Genomic DNA, 12,873 nt, shown 5'->3' on the forward strand with positions numbered 1-12,873 from the left:
CCATTGTTCTTTTACACGCCGATGTCCTTCAGATTATAATTTAGAAGGAAAATTCTAACTGGGAGATGGTCTCCCCAGAGCCTCAACTACTCCCTGGTCTAATCACACCTCCAAATGGACTAAGAGAACATCTGAAATGGAGAGGCCTACAAATACCACTTCCAAATTCCAATAAAGGCAGAATTCTTTGCTGAACATCTCACTACACCATGAATTCAAAAAAAATTGTGGCTTAGACAAAGTTGGCATGGGGTAGAGTCCTGCTGAACAGATTGAGACATCAGAGAATGGGCCCTTGGGCCATGCCTGGCACACGCTCCGAGGACATGGCCCGATGCCATGGCTCCCTCTCTGTCTCAATGCTCCATTAACACCTGGAGTGGAACTCAGGAGCTAGGGCAGCTTGCACTCAAAAAATAACCTCAGCATTCATGGTTGGGCTTGCAAAATGAAGAGCAATGTTCTGTATCTCTTGACCCCACTCTAGCCATTAAATCTAGTAAGAACTAACACCTATTGTGTGTTGCTGGACCAAGCAAGGTACTGAGTACTTTTCTGGCATCAGCCCCTCTAACCCCCATCATAATCCTGTGTGGTGTATGTCAAATGGGGCCTAGAAAACTTACAGAGCTTGCCCTGGATCACTCAGCAGGGCTCAGACCAAGTAGAAGGACCCAGGTGCTCAATCACAATATTGACTGTCCTTTGTAGCAAAGAATAAAAACGGTGCCTGGATCATGGCTTTAAAATTGTGAAAATGAATGTTACAACTAGGAAGAAGCCTCAAAATCACTTAGCATGATGGAAAAGCTGAGGTACAGGGAATGACATGACTTCCCCAAAGTCACACAGCAAGTTAAAGCACTGGATGATGAAATCTGGTCCTGGTCCACCAATTCTTTCTCGGTACACACCCTGTTGTTTTAGGATATATGCACACCACATCAAATAACCAGTTATTCAACCGGCATCACCAGTACAGATGCACAGATATCAAAGTTCTAAAATATTTCCAGACCAGTTAGCAAACTGCACTGTCCAGAGACTATCTCCTTCTCCCCTCATGATTCCTGACCTCCCCACAATTCATCAATTAAAGGGTTAATGTTTAGCATCACAGGGGGCCCCCAGGACCCTGCTCCATCCCAATGGCCAGCATCCACTCTGAGTAGTCAACACCTCTGCTGTTTCAATTAAGTATTTTTAATATGAGTCTTTCACTAATACAAAAGCCAACATAGATTATGGGAATGTCATGGGTGAATTGCAGGCCACATCTCAGTCATTAACATTGTTATCTCAAATATAAGAGGTAGACAAAAGCGGATCATGCTAACTGTGCCCACGACAACAGGGGGAGGCCAGAATGGGGAAAGTTCATCTCTGGCATTCGGGGACTCTGGAGGATTTTCCCTCCTCTTCCAGGCAGCATTCAAGGGTGCTAGGTTAAGAGATGCCCTCCCTGCAGAAAGGAAAAGTTCAGGGTGTCTGAATTGTCTATGGGAGGCAAGACAGGTCTTGCTTCTCTCACCTTCCCTGTTTCTTTCTGGGTGGCAGAGCCATCCCTCAAGCCATGGGAGCTAAACTGACAACTGGGAAATACAAGGACAGGAAAGCTTGCCAGACACAGGGACAGGCAGGCCAAGGCTCCTTTCAAAGTCAGTGGGAAGTAGAAATACACATCATCTCTGCCAGTGACTAGAGACCAAAAAGGACCAGTGGAGCCACACTTGCTGACTCTTCTCAGCTGCAGAGATGGAGAAATGAATTGCTTATGGAAGAGAGGCCCTAATGCATATATTGCCCACCATGAGTCAAGTGTGCCCTGCTAGCCAGTCTGAAACCACCTAGATTCTAATGGTCTGCCTTCATAAGATGATGGTATATTGGTCAGTTTTCACACTGCTATAAAGAACTACCTGAGACTGAGTAACTTATGAAGAAAAGAGGTTTAATTGACTCATAGTACCGCAGGCTTAACAGGAAGCATGACTAGAAGGTCTCAGGAAACTTACAATCATGGCAGAGAGCAAAGGTGAAGGAAACGCATCTTATCATCTTACCATAGCAGCAGGAGAGAGAGTGAAGGGGGAAGTGCCACACACTTTTAAACCATCAGATCTTGTGGGAACTCACTATCATGACAACAGCAAAGGGGAAATCCGCCCCCATGATCCAATCGTCTCCCACCAGGCCCCTCCCCCAACATTGAGAATTACAATTCAACATGAGATTTGGGTGGAGACACAGAGCCAAAACATATGAGACAGTTTGCAGAGGCCTTACTGAGATTATTGCTGTCTTAAGACCCTGAGTATTGTGGTGTTACAAAGCAATGGATAATGTTACAAAGCAATGGATAAGGTGATGTCTTTATTTGCATTTAGCTTTATGATTGCATTGGAACTACACTGTATTTATTACAGGATAATGAGAAAAGAATCAAGGCAGACTTAATAAATGTATGTCAAACAAGGGATAAAGTTTTCCTGTGGTTTAAACAGAGAAACGTGATAGGAAAATTGCTCATCACACCCAACTCAGTGTTTCAGATGGGGTGATCTCAAATGAATTGATTTTTTCTAAGTGAGCATCTATATTTTTAAAATTGATACATGGTATTTGTACATGTTTATGGGCTACATGTGATATTTTGTTACAGGCATATAGTATGTAATGATCAAATCAGGATATTTAGCACTATCCATCACCTCAAGTAGTTACCATTTCTTTGCATTGGGAATATTTCAAGTCCTCTCTTCTAGATATTTATTTTGAAATATACAGTAGATTGTTATTAACTATAGTTACCCTACTCTGCTATTGAACATTAGGCCATATTCCTTCTATCTAACTGTATGTTTGTACCCACTAACCAGTCTCTCTGTATCCTTCCCTCAACCCCCACACCCTTCCCAGCCTCTGGTATTTGTCATGGTACTCTCTGCCTTCAAATGAATTTTTGTTCAATCAAAACCATGCTCATGGCCTGGTGCAGTGGCTCATGCCTGTAATCCCAGCACTTTGGGTGGCCAAGGCAGCTGGATCACTTGAGGTCAGGAGTTTGATACTAGCCTGGCCAACATGGTGAAACCCTGTCTCTACTAAAAATACAAAAATTAGCCAGGCATGGTGATATGCACCTGTAATCCCAGCTACTCGGGAGGCTGAGGCAGGAGAATCACTTGAACCTGGGATGTGGAGGTTGCAGTGAGCCAAAATCATGCCAATGCACTCCAACCTGGGTGACAGAACAAGACTCCGTCTCAAAAACAACAACAACAACAAAACCACCATGCTCATGTAGCAAACAGCTACTAGGTTTCAGCAAAACAACTTTGCAACTACATTTAACAAATGCAGTCATTTTTTATTTTATTGGTTTTGTGTTGCTTTAATTTTTCCTCTGATTCAATTTGACCTTTATAATTGTTTACATCTAGTTTTATATGTATATATTTAAGTAACACAAAATGATTCAAGTCAACACCAGAGACCTATAATTATTTTTTCTTTAAATGAAATCTCAAGTTTGAGAATCAGTAAGAAAGGCATAGGTATCTGTAACGTACTAGCATCTCATTAACCACTGTTAAATGAAGCACTATTCATCCTAGAGCATTCTTCATAATTGCCCACATATGAAGCAGTTCAATTGTACATCTTGGGGTTAGTGTATGCGCATTTAAGTCTCCCGGGTTAAGCCTTGTCTGAAATCCCTGTTAATGACAATGGTTTTCTAAGAATGTTAGTACACAGAGCCCTACTTTTTTGATTGACAGTCATTTATTCCTCCTGTTTACCAGTTGATTGTTTATTACCATAATAACAATATAGGTTAAGCATCCCTAATTTAAAAATCTAAAATCTGAAATGCTCCAAAATCCAAAGTTTTTGAGCATCATCGTGACACCACAAATGGAAAATTCCACACCTGACCTCATGTGATGGGTCCCAGTCAAAACAAAGTCAAAGCTTTGTTGCATGCACAAAAATATTTAAAATATTATATAAAATTACCTGCTATGTGTATAAGGCATACATGAAACATAAATTCATACAAATATGAATTTATATATACCAATATTCCAAAATCAAAACCCACAACACTTCTGTTCCCAAGCATTTGGATAAGGGATACTCAGCCTGTAATACCAATCATTTATTGCAGTATTGAAATACTTGCACAAATATGGTGTTAAACATTTTATCTATACTATGTCATTTAACCCACACAATTTACTCAATGACTTAAGTAAAATTGTCATTTTAGAGACTTAGAAGGATGGTCATTTGTCCAAAGTTAACTGGAAATGAAGGAGCTGAGATTGAACCCAGGTATGTCTTCCTTTATCAGCTCAGTTTTCTAACTTCTTTAAATTCTCTCTGTCGTCCTTACTTTCTGGGTTTACCATATTTCCATAAAGCTAAGTTGTCATCAGTTGTAAGACGACAGTCTATTGTGTATGTGCCAATACAGTGAGCACAGGCTGACAAACTATAACACTGAACTTTATCACTAGAATTTTTATTTCATATTGATCAAAAGTGCTCTATTTAATAAACAGTCCTAGTGAGATATATATAATATATATATATTTTTATCTAACATTACTTCTGTGCACGTGAAAAAAAAATAAAAGCAGAGAAGTCCAGCTTTTCTGAATCATTTTTTAAATCAAGGTCACCAGTGTCTGTCTCTTCACAGCATCATTCTCCATGTCAACAAGGGCATCGATGATGTAGTGTTTCTTAAAAGAATGTTTCATTATTGAATCTGAATTATTGAATGTTCCATTATTGAATGTTCCATTACTGAAAGTTTCTTCCAATCTGCTGTCATTCTTTCCACAGGTTTTGATATGTATGTGCAGGCAAAGTCAACACTTCTTATTCACATATACAAAATACACATATATACAGATATACAAAATACACATCTTGGAGTCAATGAAATATGATATTATTATGCTTACTGTAGACTATGTTAAAAAATCAACCATCCACAAATGTAAGGAGTATTTTACAATGTTTTGGTTACACTGGGCACCTAGATCTAATATCAGATTTTAGCCTGCTAAGAATCATTAGGATATATTTATGTTCCTTTACTTACATTATCTCTGTTTATTGAATGCTTATGATATATTGGTCTGGAGTCTTTGCATGTATTAACTCATTAAATTGAAGGAAGAGGTACATTGTCCCATTGAAGAAAATAAGGTCAGAGAGTTTAGAAAACATGTTCAAAATCACATTGCTGCTTAAGTGGCAAAGCTACAATTTGACTTCAATCTCTCTAACACCAAACTCCCTTCTAGTAACTACCACGTGACACTACAATCCACATAAACACACACATTGGTAGTGTCGGAATTGGCAGCTGATATTAATGGTCCTTATTATGTGCTATGTAATAAGCTATTTCTACTTCCCTTAGCCTTCCTTCTGCCTGCATGTGAGTATATAAAGTATTATGAACACGAATTTTTATTGACTCCTGTCCCCAAGGCCAGATATGAACAGTAACCCTCGGGGACTGATCTGGAGGTAATGGGCCAGTATTTCCTGCATCCTGGCAATCACTCCCCTGACCATCTTGCTTTAAAGGTTTCTCGGAATTATCTATAAAAATGACCATAGTCCTGGCTGTTTTATAGTACTCTTACAGGAGATAGGCCCATGCATTCCCTTTTTTAAACAAATGATCAGAAAATTTCATTTTGGCAATCATTTTATAGGAAATTCACGTTGGTTTCTTTACATGTTTATGGCCCAAAATATGAAAGGAAAATGTGCAGTTGTTTTATGTTGCACTCAAAGCAAAAGATTTCATTACTTAGCTGCTGTGCAATATAGCCATACTTAGGTCATTATTTTGCCTTTAAAAAGAAGAAAAATAATTTCAGAGGAACTCTGACCTCATTTTATATTCTGGAAGTCAATGGCACAAATAGTTAGCAATACTCCTAAACTTTTTGCTGTGGAAGTAATGAATCTAGGAACTACTTTGAAAATCAAGTGAAACAGCTTTTATAATGTTAGCTCATGGATTTGAGAAACCTTTATTTAAAGGTTTCTCACATGGTAGCTGTGAGGAGTCTTTTAATAATTCAGTCCAGGTGTTTAGAAACAAGAATAGGATATCTGCCATTTCTAGAGCTTGTAAATTAGACTTGGTTGGAGAGACGTCAGCTTTATCTGTGAAGGCTTTGAGATACTGTGAACCAATGTCTAGCCAAATGGAATGCATCATTTAAGAAGATTTGCATATTCTTTCTCCCAAGTGCCCAAGTCTCAGTGTCTGTCACTACTATCTCTTAGCTGCCCTTATAGAAAATTATTCTCAATATTCCCCTCTTATTTGATCCCTATATCCAATCGATCTTTGAGTCTTACTAATTCCACCTCCTCAATAACTCCCTAATCTGCCTACTTCTCTCCATCCTGACTGTCAATACTTGCAGTCACCACCATGGCTCACCTGGACAACTGACCCAGCTTCTACCTCATCTAACTGATGCTTTCTGCCTCGGGTCCTGCTTTTTGTGAAGGAAAAAATCTAATTATATCACTCCCTGGCTTAAACTCTTCAATGGCTTCCTGCAGCTCTCAAAATAAGGCCCCAAGAGTATCATACATTGTCCAAGGTTCCTAATGATGAGGCCCCTGTCAAATTCCCAAGCCCCATTTCTCTCCCTTCTCACTCCACTGTTTCCCTGCTCCAGTCAAATGGAACAACTTTTAGCAACTCAAATATTCTACCTTCAGGTTCTTTTTTTTTTTTTTTTTTTTTTTTGAGACGTAGTCTTGCTCTGCAGGGCAGACTGCAGTGGTGCGATCGCGGCTCACTGCCAGCTCCGCCTCCCGGGTTCACGCCATTGTCCTGCCTCAGCCTCATCAGTAGCTGAGACTACAGGCGCCCGCCACCATGCCTGGCTAATTTTTTGTAATTTTTTAGTAGAGACGGAGTTTCACCGTGTTAGCCAGGATGGTCTCGATCTCCTAACCTCGTGATCCGCCTGCCTCGGCCTCCCAAAGTGCTGGGATTACAGGCGTGAGCAACCGCGTCCGGCCCGTGAGCCACCACGCCCGGCCAATCTTCAGGTTCTTGGGGTTTCCCTGCCTAAAATATCTGTCTGTTTGAAGTGCAAGGTTAGATTTTATATCCTCTTAGGATGACTTCTACCATGCCCAGGCTGGTTTCATGCCCCCTGCCCTGCGTTCTTACTTCTTTATGATTATCCTATCACTTCGTGGATTCTATTATAATTACCCACGTTTGTGCCTCCCCTGCCAGCCATAAATTTCTAGAGAGAAGAAGCAGTCTCTTACTCACTGTCATATGACGGGGCAGTGATTTCCATGCTATGTACAGCACTGATGGTACAGAGAATGATTTCATAGATGCTGTCTTTACAGCTTTTAAAAATTGTTCTACTTTTTGAAATACATACTTTATAAAAAGTGGTGTTTGTTTTCTTCAAGAACCTCAGATGCACAGAAGTAGATTAACTACAATACTTGTTCTATGACACAGCCATTATTGGTCCTTGCATCACCCACTTATATTTATTTTGCTAGTTATTTTATACTGTAATCAGTACCCCTAAACTCACCATGCAAGAGAAAAGCTAAGATCTTCACAGTCGTGGACATTATCCATCTACCGATACCACACCTGTTATGTCCTTTTGCGTCCCTCTATCTGACCCCGTGTGCCATGCTCACCATTCTCTTGCCTTCTTTTTAAATTGTTTAATTGCCTCTGTATTCATCTCTAAGCTTTTTGTCCTTATGTTTGGTTGTTTTAAACTTTATGAAAAGGGTATCATGCTTACACAATATTTAGGAACTTTTTTCACTTAATATATTGCCATATTATTGATGTTGCTGCAGTTCATTTAGTTTGACTGCCATATATCATTCCATTTATGAATATACTACAGTTTATGCATCCACTCGCCGATTGATGAGCACCTGGGTTGTCTACAGGCTTTTGTCATTGTGAGCAGCAGTGCTCTGAACACTCGTGTGCGTCTCTCCTGAGTGTGTGCAAGCTTTTCAATGGGGTAGAACTGCTGGGTCAGAGAGTATGGGAATAATGGATAATGGATATGGAGAGGAGATAACGGGTATGGATAATGCCAAACTCGAATCCAATGGGATGGCACCAATTTGTACTCCTACCAGTAACGAATATGAAATCCTGTGGTTCTACATCCTTTCCCATACGTGGCATTGTCAGCCTTTTACATTTGGGCCCCTCAAGTATCTATAAAATGGTATCTCATCTAATCTTGATTTGTATTTTCCTGGTCACTAATAATACTAAAAATTTCTTCATGCATCTATTGCATACATGTGTTTATCTCTTCTGTGAAATGCCTATTGCTGTTTTGTGCCCATTTTTCTTTTGGCTTCTTTGTGCTACTCTTACTGATTTTTAGTCACTTTAACATATTTTGATTCTAATTATTTGTAGATTGTGTGTACCTAGGTATTGCAGATTATCTTATTGCAGTCTGCAATTTACCTTTCAGTATCTTTAAGTTTTCGTAATGAATAAAAGTTCTTACTATATAGTTTATCAATATTTTCTCTTATAGTCAACTGTTCTTTGTGTCTCCCTAAAGAAATATTTCCCAACTAGTATTGGTTTTCTTTTTATAAAAGAGTAATATAGCATTTGCTTTAAAACTACATTTGAGTAAAAATGAGACATTTTAAAGAAAAACTAAAATGCTCCAGATTATACACAGTATATAGCACAATTCATAATAGTGATGTGTAAATGACTGAAGTTTGGGAGACATTAACCATGTTCTCATAAATAGTATAAATTTATATTGAATGAATGAGTTCAGTTATTGATGCAGTAATTCAATTAACATATGTTGCAAATGATTCTCTCAGAGTTTCTATGTTTGAGACCCTAGCTGGATCCTCTAGAAATGTTTGCTAAAACTATTTGAAGACACTCATCTAAGAGGGGTGTGTGTGTGTGTGTGTGTGTGTGTCTGTGAACTGTGGGTATGTATAGAAGACACAAAAGTAGTACAAGAGAAGCAAAGGCTATATGAGAGCTAAGTGAAACCTTAAGGATGCTTGTTTTATGGTATATATGTGAAAACCAAACCTAGACTTATCCAAGTTCAGGAACAGGTTGCACCAGAGTGGGATTAGAGTATTGCTTAGTCACTGGCTCCCAGCACCTCCCCTGGTGAACTTCAGCCATAAGGATATGCTTCTCAGAGTGAGCAGTAAGCCTTTGCATTTATCAGCACTGAACGCTTAGTTTGCATGTTTTTTTTCCCTCTTTTTCCAAATCAAAAAATATGCAATTCCTAGTCCTTTGCATTAAACTCCATACCTCACATATGACATTCAACAATACCAAAGTAGACTTTTCCATAATACGGCAGTGAGTGAAATTACCCAGCTCCTTAACTCATGAAGTAGGTTGTGGTGGCGGTTTCTGTATTTGAGCTGCTTTTGAACTAGAACCTACCGCGGTCCACACTTCCTTAAGGTGTTACGCACATCATAGGCATTCAGCCAGAACTTGCTGGAATGAACTAAAATACTCTGTGGCAACAGGCAAACTAATAAGAACATTCACCCTCCAAGTTGTTTAAGCACATGGCTTATTTTTGAAAGACAAAAAAAAAATATGTAAAAGAAACAAAAAAATAGTTGATCCTTATGGTGCTAGGGAAATGGTGTTTTTGGCAGGCTGTCATGTGATTAGATTGGGCCATTTTTCCCCTTTTTCTAAGATTATATTTTCGGGACATCTTGGTACTGGCATTTCTTTACTGACTCATTTGAAAGAGACATACATATATTGTAAACATTATGTCTAGAGCTAAAGAAAGGAAAGAAGTAGAATTAAATGCTTCTCTATCTTAAAAGCTACCCATGACCTCAAGTCCACCCCAAATGAACCTACCCATCTGTTTCTTTTTCTCTCTTTAGCTCTTACGCAGGACAATGTGGGACACAGCAACATGGTCATTTTGATGTAAAATTGTAATGTAAAATGCTCTTTTCAATCTACTTTTTACCTAAAATATGAGAATAACCAAACTCTCTGAGGCTCATTTTGTGACTCACCCACCCTATAGCCATTGCTCCTACCCTCTTCCTTTGAGGGCAAATGTAAGACCCAAGGCAAAGGCAACAGGAAGTCCGGTCTGAGGGATGGAGTGAGGATGTCTGTTTTTTTCCTCACTTTGATAATATGTTCAATATGAAAGTTCAACAATGTATTTTTTAATTTGAAAATTTATTACATTTTATGGCTGGGTACGGTGGCTCATGCATGTAATCCTAGCACTTTGGGGGCTGAGATGGGAGGGTTGCTTGAGCCAGGAGTTTGAGACCAACCTGGGCAACATGGTGAAAGCTTGTCTCTGCAAAAAAATACAAAAAATTAACCAGGTGTGGTGGAGCACACCTGTAGGCCCAGCGCTACTCAGGAGGCTGAGGTGGGAGGATCACCTGAGCCCAGGGAGGTCAAGCCTGCAGTGAGCCGGAACTGCACCACTGCACTCCAGCCTGGGTGACAGAGTAAGACCCTGTCTTCAAAAAAAAAATTATAACGTTTAATAATATAAAAGTCTATATACTCACATCCATGTATTATACAGAATATTGTTACATACACCCTGTGTACCCATCATCCAGCTCAAGTAATAAAACTTTTCCAGTCCTTCTGCAACTGCCCATATCAATCCCCCTCTCCTCTTATTTATTTCTTCAAAAATGTTTATTTGAGTGACTATTATGTATCAAGTAATGTTCTAGGAACCGGAAAACAGTAACATTAAAAATAAAACAGACAAGAAGCCCCGAACTCATGGAGCTCTTATGAAAGGAAACTACTATTCTGAATTTTGGGTTCATCATTCTCTTTTTCTTCCTCCTACTTTTCCTATGTGTATAAGAATTTCTAAACAATTTATGTCACTTGACTATCATACTGCATGAGTTCTTCTAAGTTTTGTTTCTTTCACTTAATATTTTTGTGCATGAAGTTCGAATTCATTAATGTTCAGTTTTCATGGTCTTCCATTATGTGAATATTTCAGTTTATCCATTTTCCTGTTTATGGATATTTGGATTATCTTTAGTTTCACTATTGCAAACAATGATCCTATGAAATGGTATCAACCATTAGAATACAGGTAGCCCTTGGCCAACCTCCATCACAGTAAAAACTCCAGGCATAACTTTTGATTTCCTTAAAACTTCACTACTAACAGCCTGCAGTTGGCCAGAAGAAGCCTTACCAATATCATAAACAGTCAATTAACATATAAATACACTAGTATCTACATATATTTTATGCATTCAGGACATACCGTGTCTTAATTTTTGCAACATTTCTAGGCTACATGGTTTGTCTGTGAGTTTTTTCAAATTGTTGCAAATCTCCAAAAAATTTTCCAGTATATGTGTTGAAGAAATGTGCATGGAAGTGGACCCATGCAGTTTAAGTCTATGTTGCTCAAGGATCAACTGTATACCACAATGTGTTTCTCCATTCTGCTATTGATAGACTTATGGGTTGTTCTCACTTGTTGCCTATTATGAATAAAGCTGTTGTTGACGTTAGTCTTTTAGTGGGTGTATGTTTTCATTTCTCTTTGTTAAATGCCTAGGAGTGAAACTGCAGTGTCATATGGTAAATGCATGTTTAACTTTATAAAAAACTGCCAAAATGTTTTTTAAAAAAAAAGCCGTACCATTTTACACACATAGTATGGGGGGTCCCAGTTGCATCCTTGCCAACACTTGCTATTATTAGTCATTTTAGCTCTAGCCATTCTAGTACTGTGAAATGGCATCTTGTTGTGGTTCAGTGTGCATTTTCCAGAAGGCTAGTGATGTTAGGTATCTTTTCATGTGTTTATTAACTTTATATCTTCTTTCATAAAGTGCCTTTTCAAGCCTTTTGCCTGTTTTTTTTTTTTAATTGAATTGTCATTTATTATTGAGTTTGGGAGTTCTTCATATATTCCGAATCATATATTCCAGATACAAGTCCCCTGTCAGAGTCATGTATTAAGAATATTTTCCTCCAGTCTGTGGCTTGCCTTTTGATTTTCCTAAAGGTATCCTTTGAAGAGTAGAAAGTTTTCATTTTGATAAAGTCTAATTTATTTTTTTCCTTTATTTTAATCTAAGAAATCTTTGCCTACTCTAAAGTTAAAAAGAAATCTTTTAATCTACAAATATTATAGTTTTGGCTTTTATATTTAGACCTAAAATCCATTTTGAATTAATTTTGGTTTATGGCATGAGGAAAACATCAAAATTAATTTTTAATATGAATGTCCAGTTGTTCCCACATCAGTTATTATAAGAAAAAAACTTTACTTTCTCAATTTAATTACTTTAAAACGTTTTCAAAAAATCAATTGTGGGTATGTGGGTCTATTTCTGAATTTTCTTCTGTTCCATTGACCTATATGCCATGTCTATTTCAAGACCACATTGTCATGACGTGAGCTTTATAATAAGCCTGAAAATTAGGTAATGTAAGTGTCCCAACTTTGTTCTTTTTGAAAATTGTTTTGGCTATTCTTGGTCATTTGTGTTTCTGTATAAATTATAAAATAAACTTGTTAATTTCTACATAAACATTTCCTGATATTTTCACTAGGATAGCACTAAATCTGTAAACAAATTTGATACAACTAATATCTAAACAATAATCAGTCTACCAATCCATGAACACAGTATGTCTCATTATTTATCTAAGTCTTTTTCAGTTTCACTCAGCATGCTTAACGGTTTTCGATGTGGACATCTTGAACATGTTTCATTCGGTTTCTTCCAAGATACTGGCATTTTTTTAATGCTTTT

At 38.1% G+C, this 12,873-nt stretch overlaps 1 long non-coding RNA gene across 5 annotated transcripts in view; it reads right to left on the reverse strand.

Moving 5' to 3' along the window:
* The window catches only part of LOC129034236 (uncharacterized), a 327,788-nt gene that overhangs the window by 214,285 nt on the left and 100,630 nt on the right, over positions 1 to 12,873 (reverse strand). The window lies entirely within an intron of this gene.

This window comes from Pongo pygmaeus, chromosome 2 (assembly GCF_028885625.2).
Source record: "Pongo pygmaeus isolate AG05252 chromosome 2, NHGRI_mPonPyg2-v2.0_pri, whole genome shotgun sequence".
Taxonomy (NCBI): domain Eukaryota; kingdom Metazoa; phylum Chordata; class Mammalia; order Primates; family Hominidae; genus Pongo; species Pongo pygmaeus.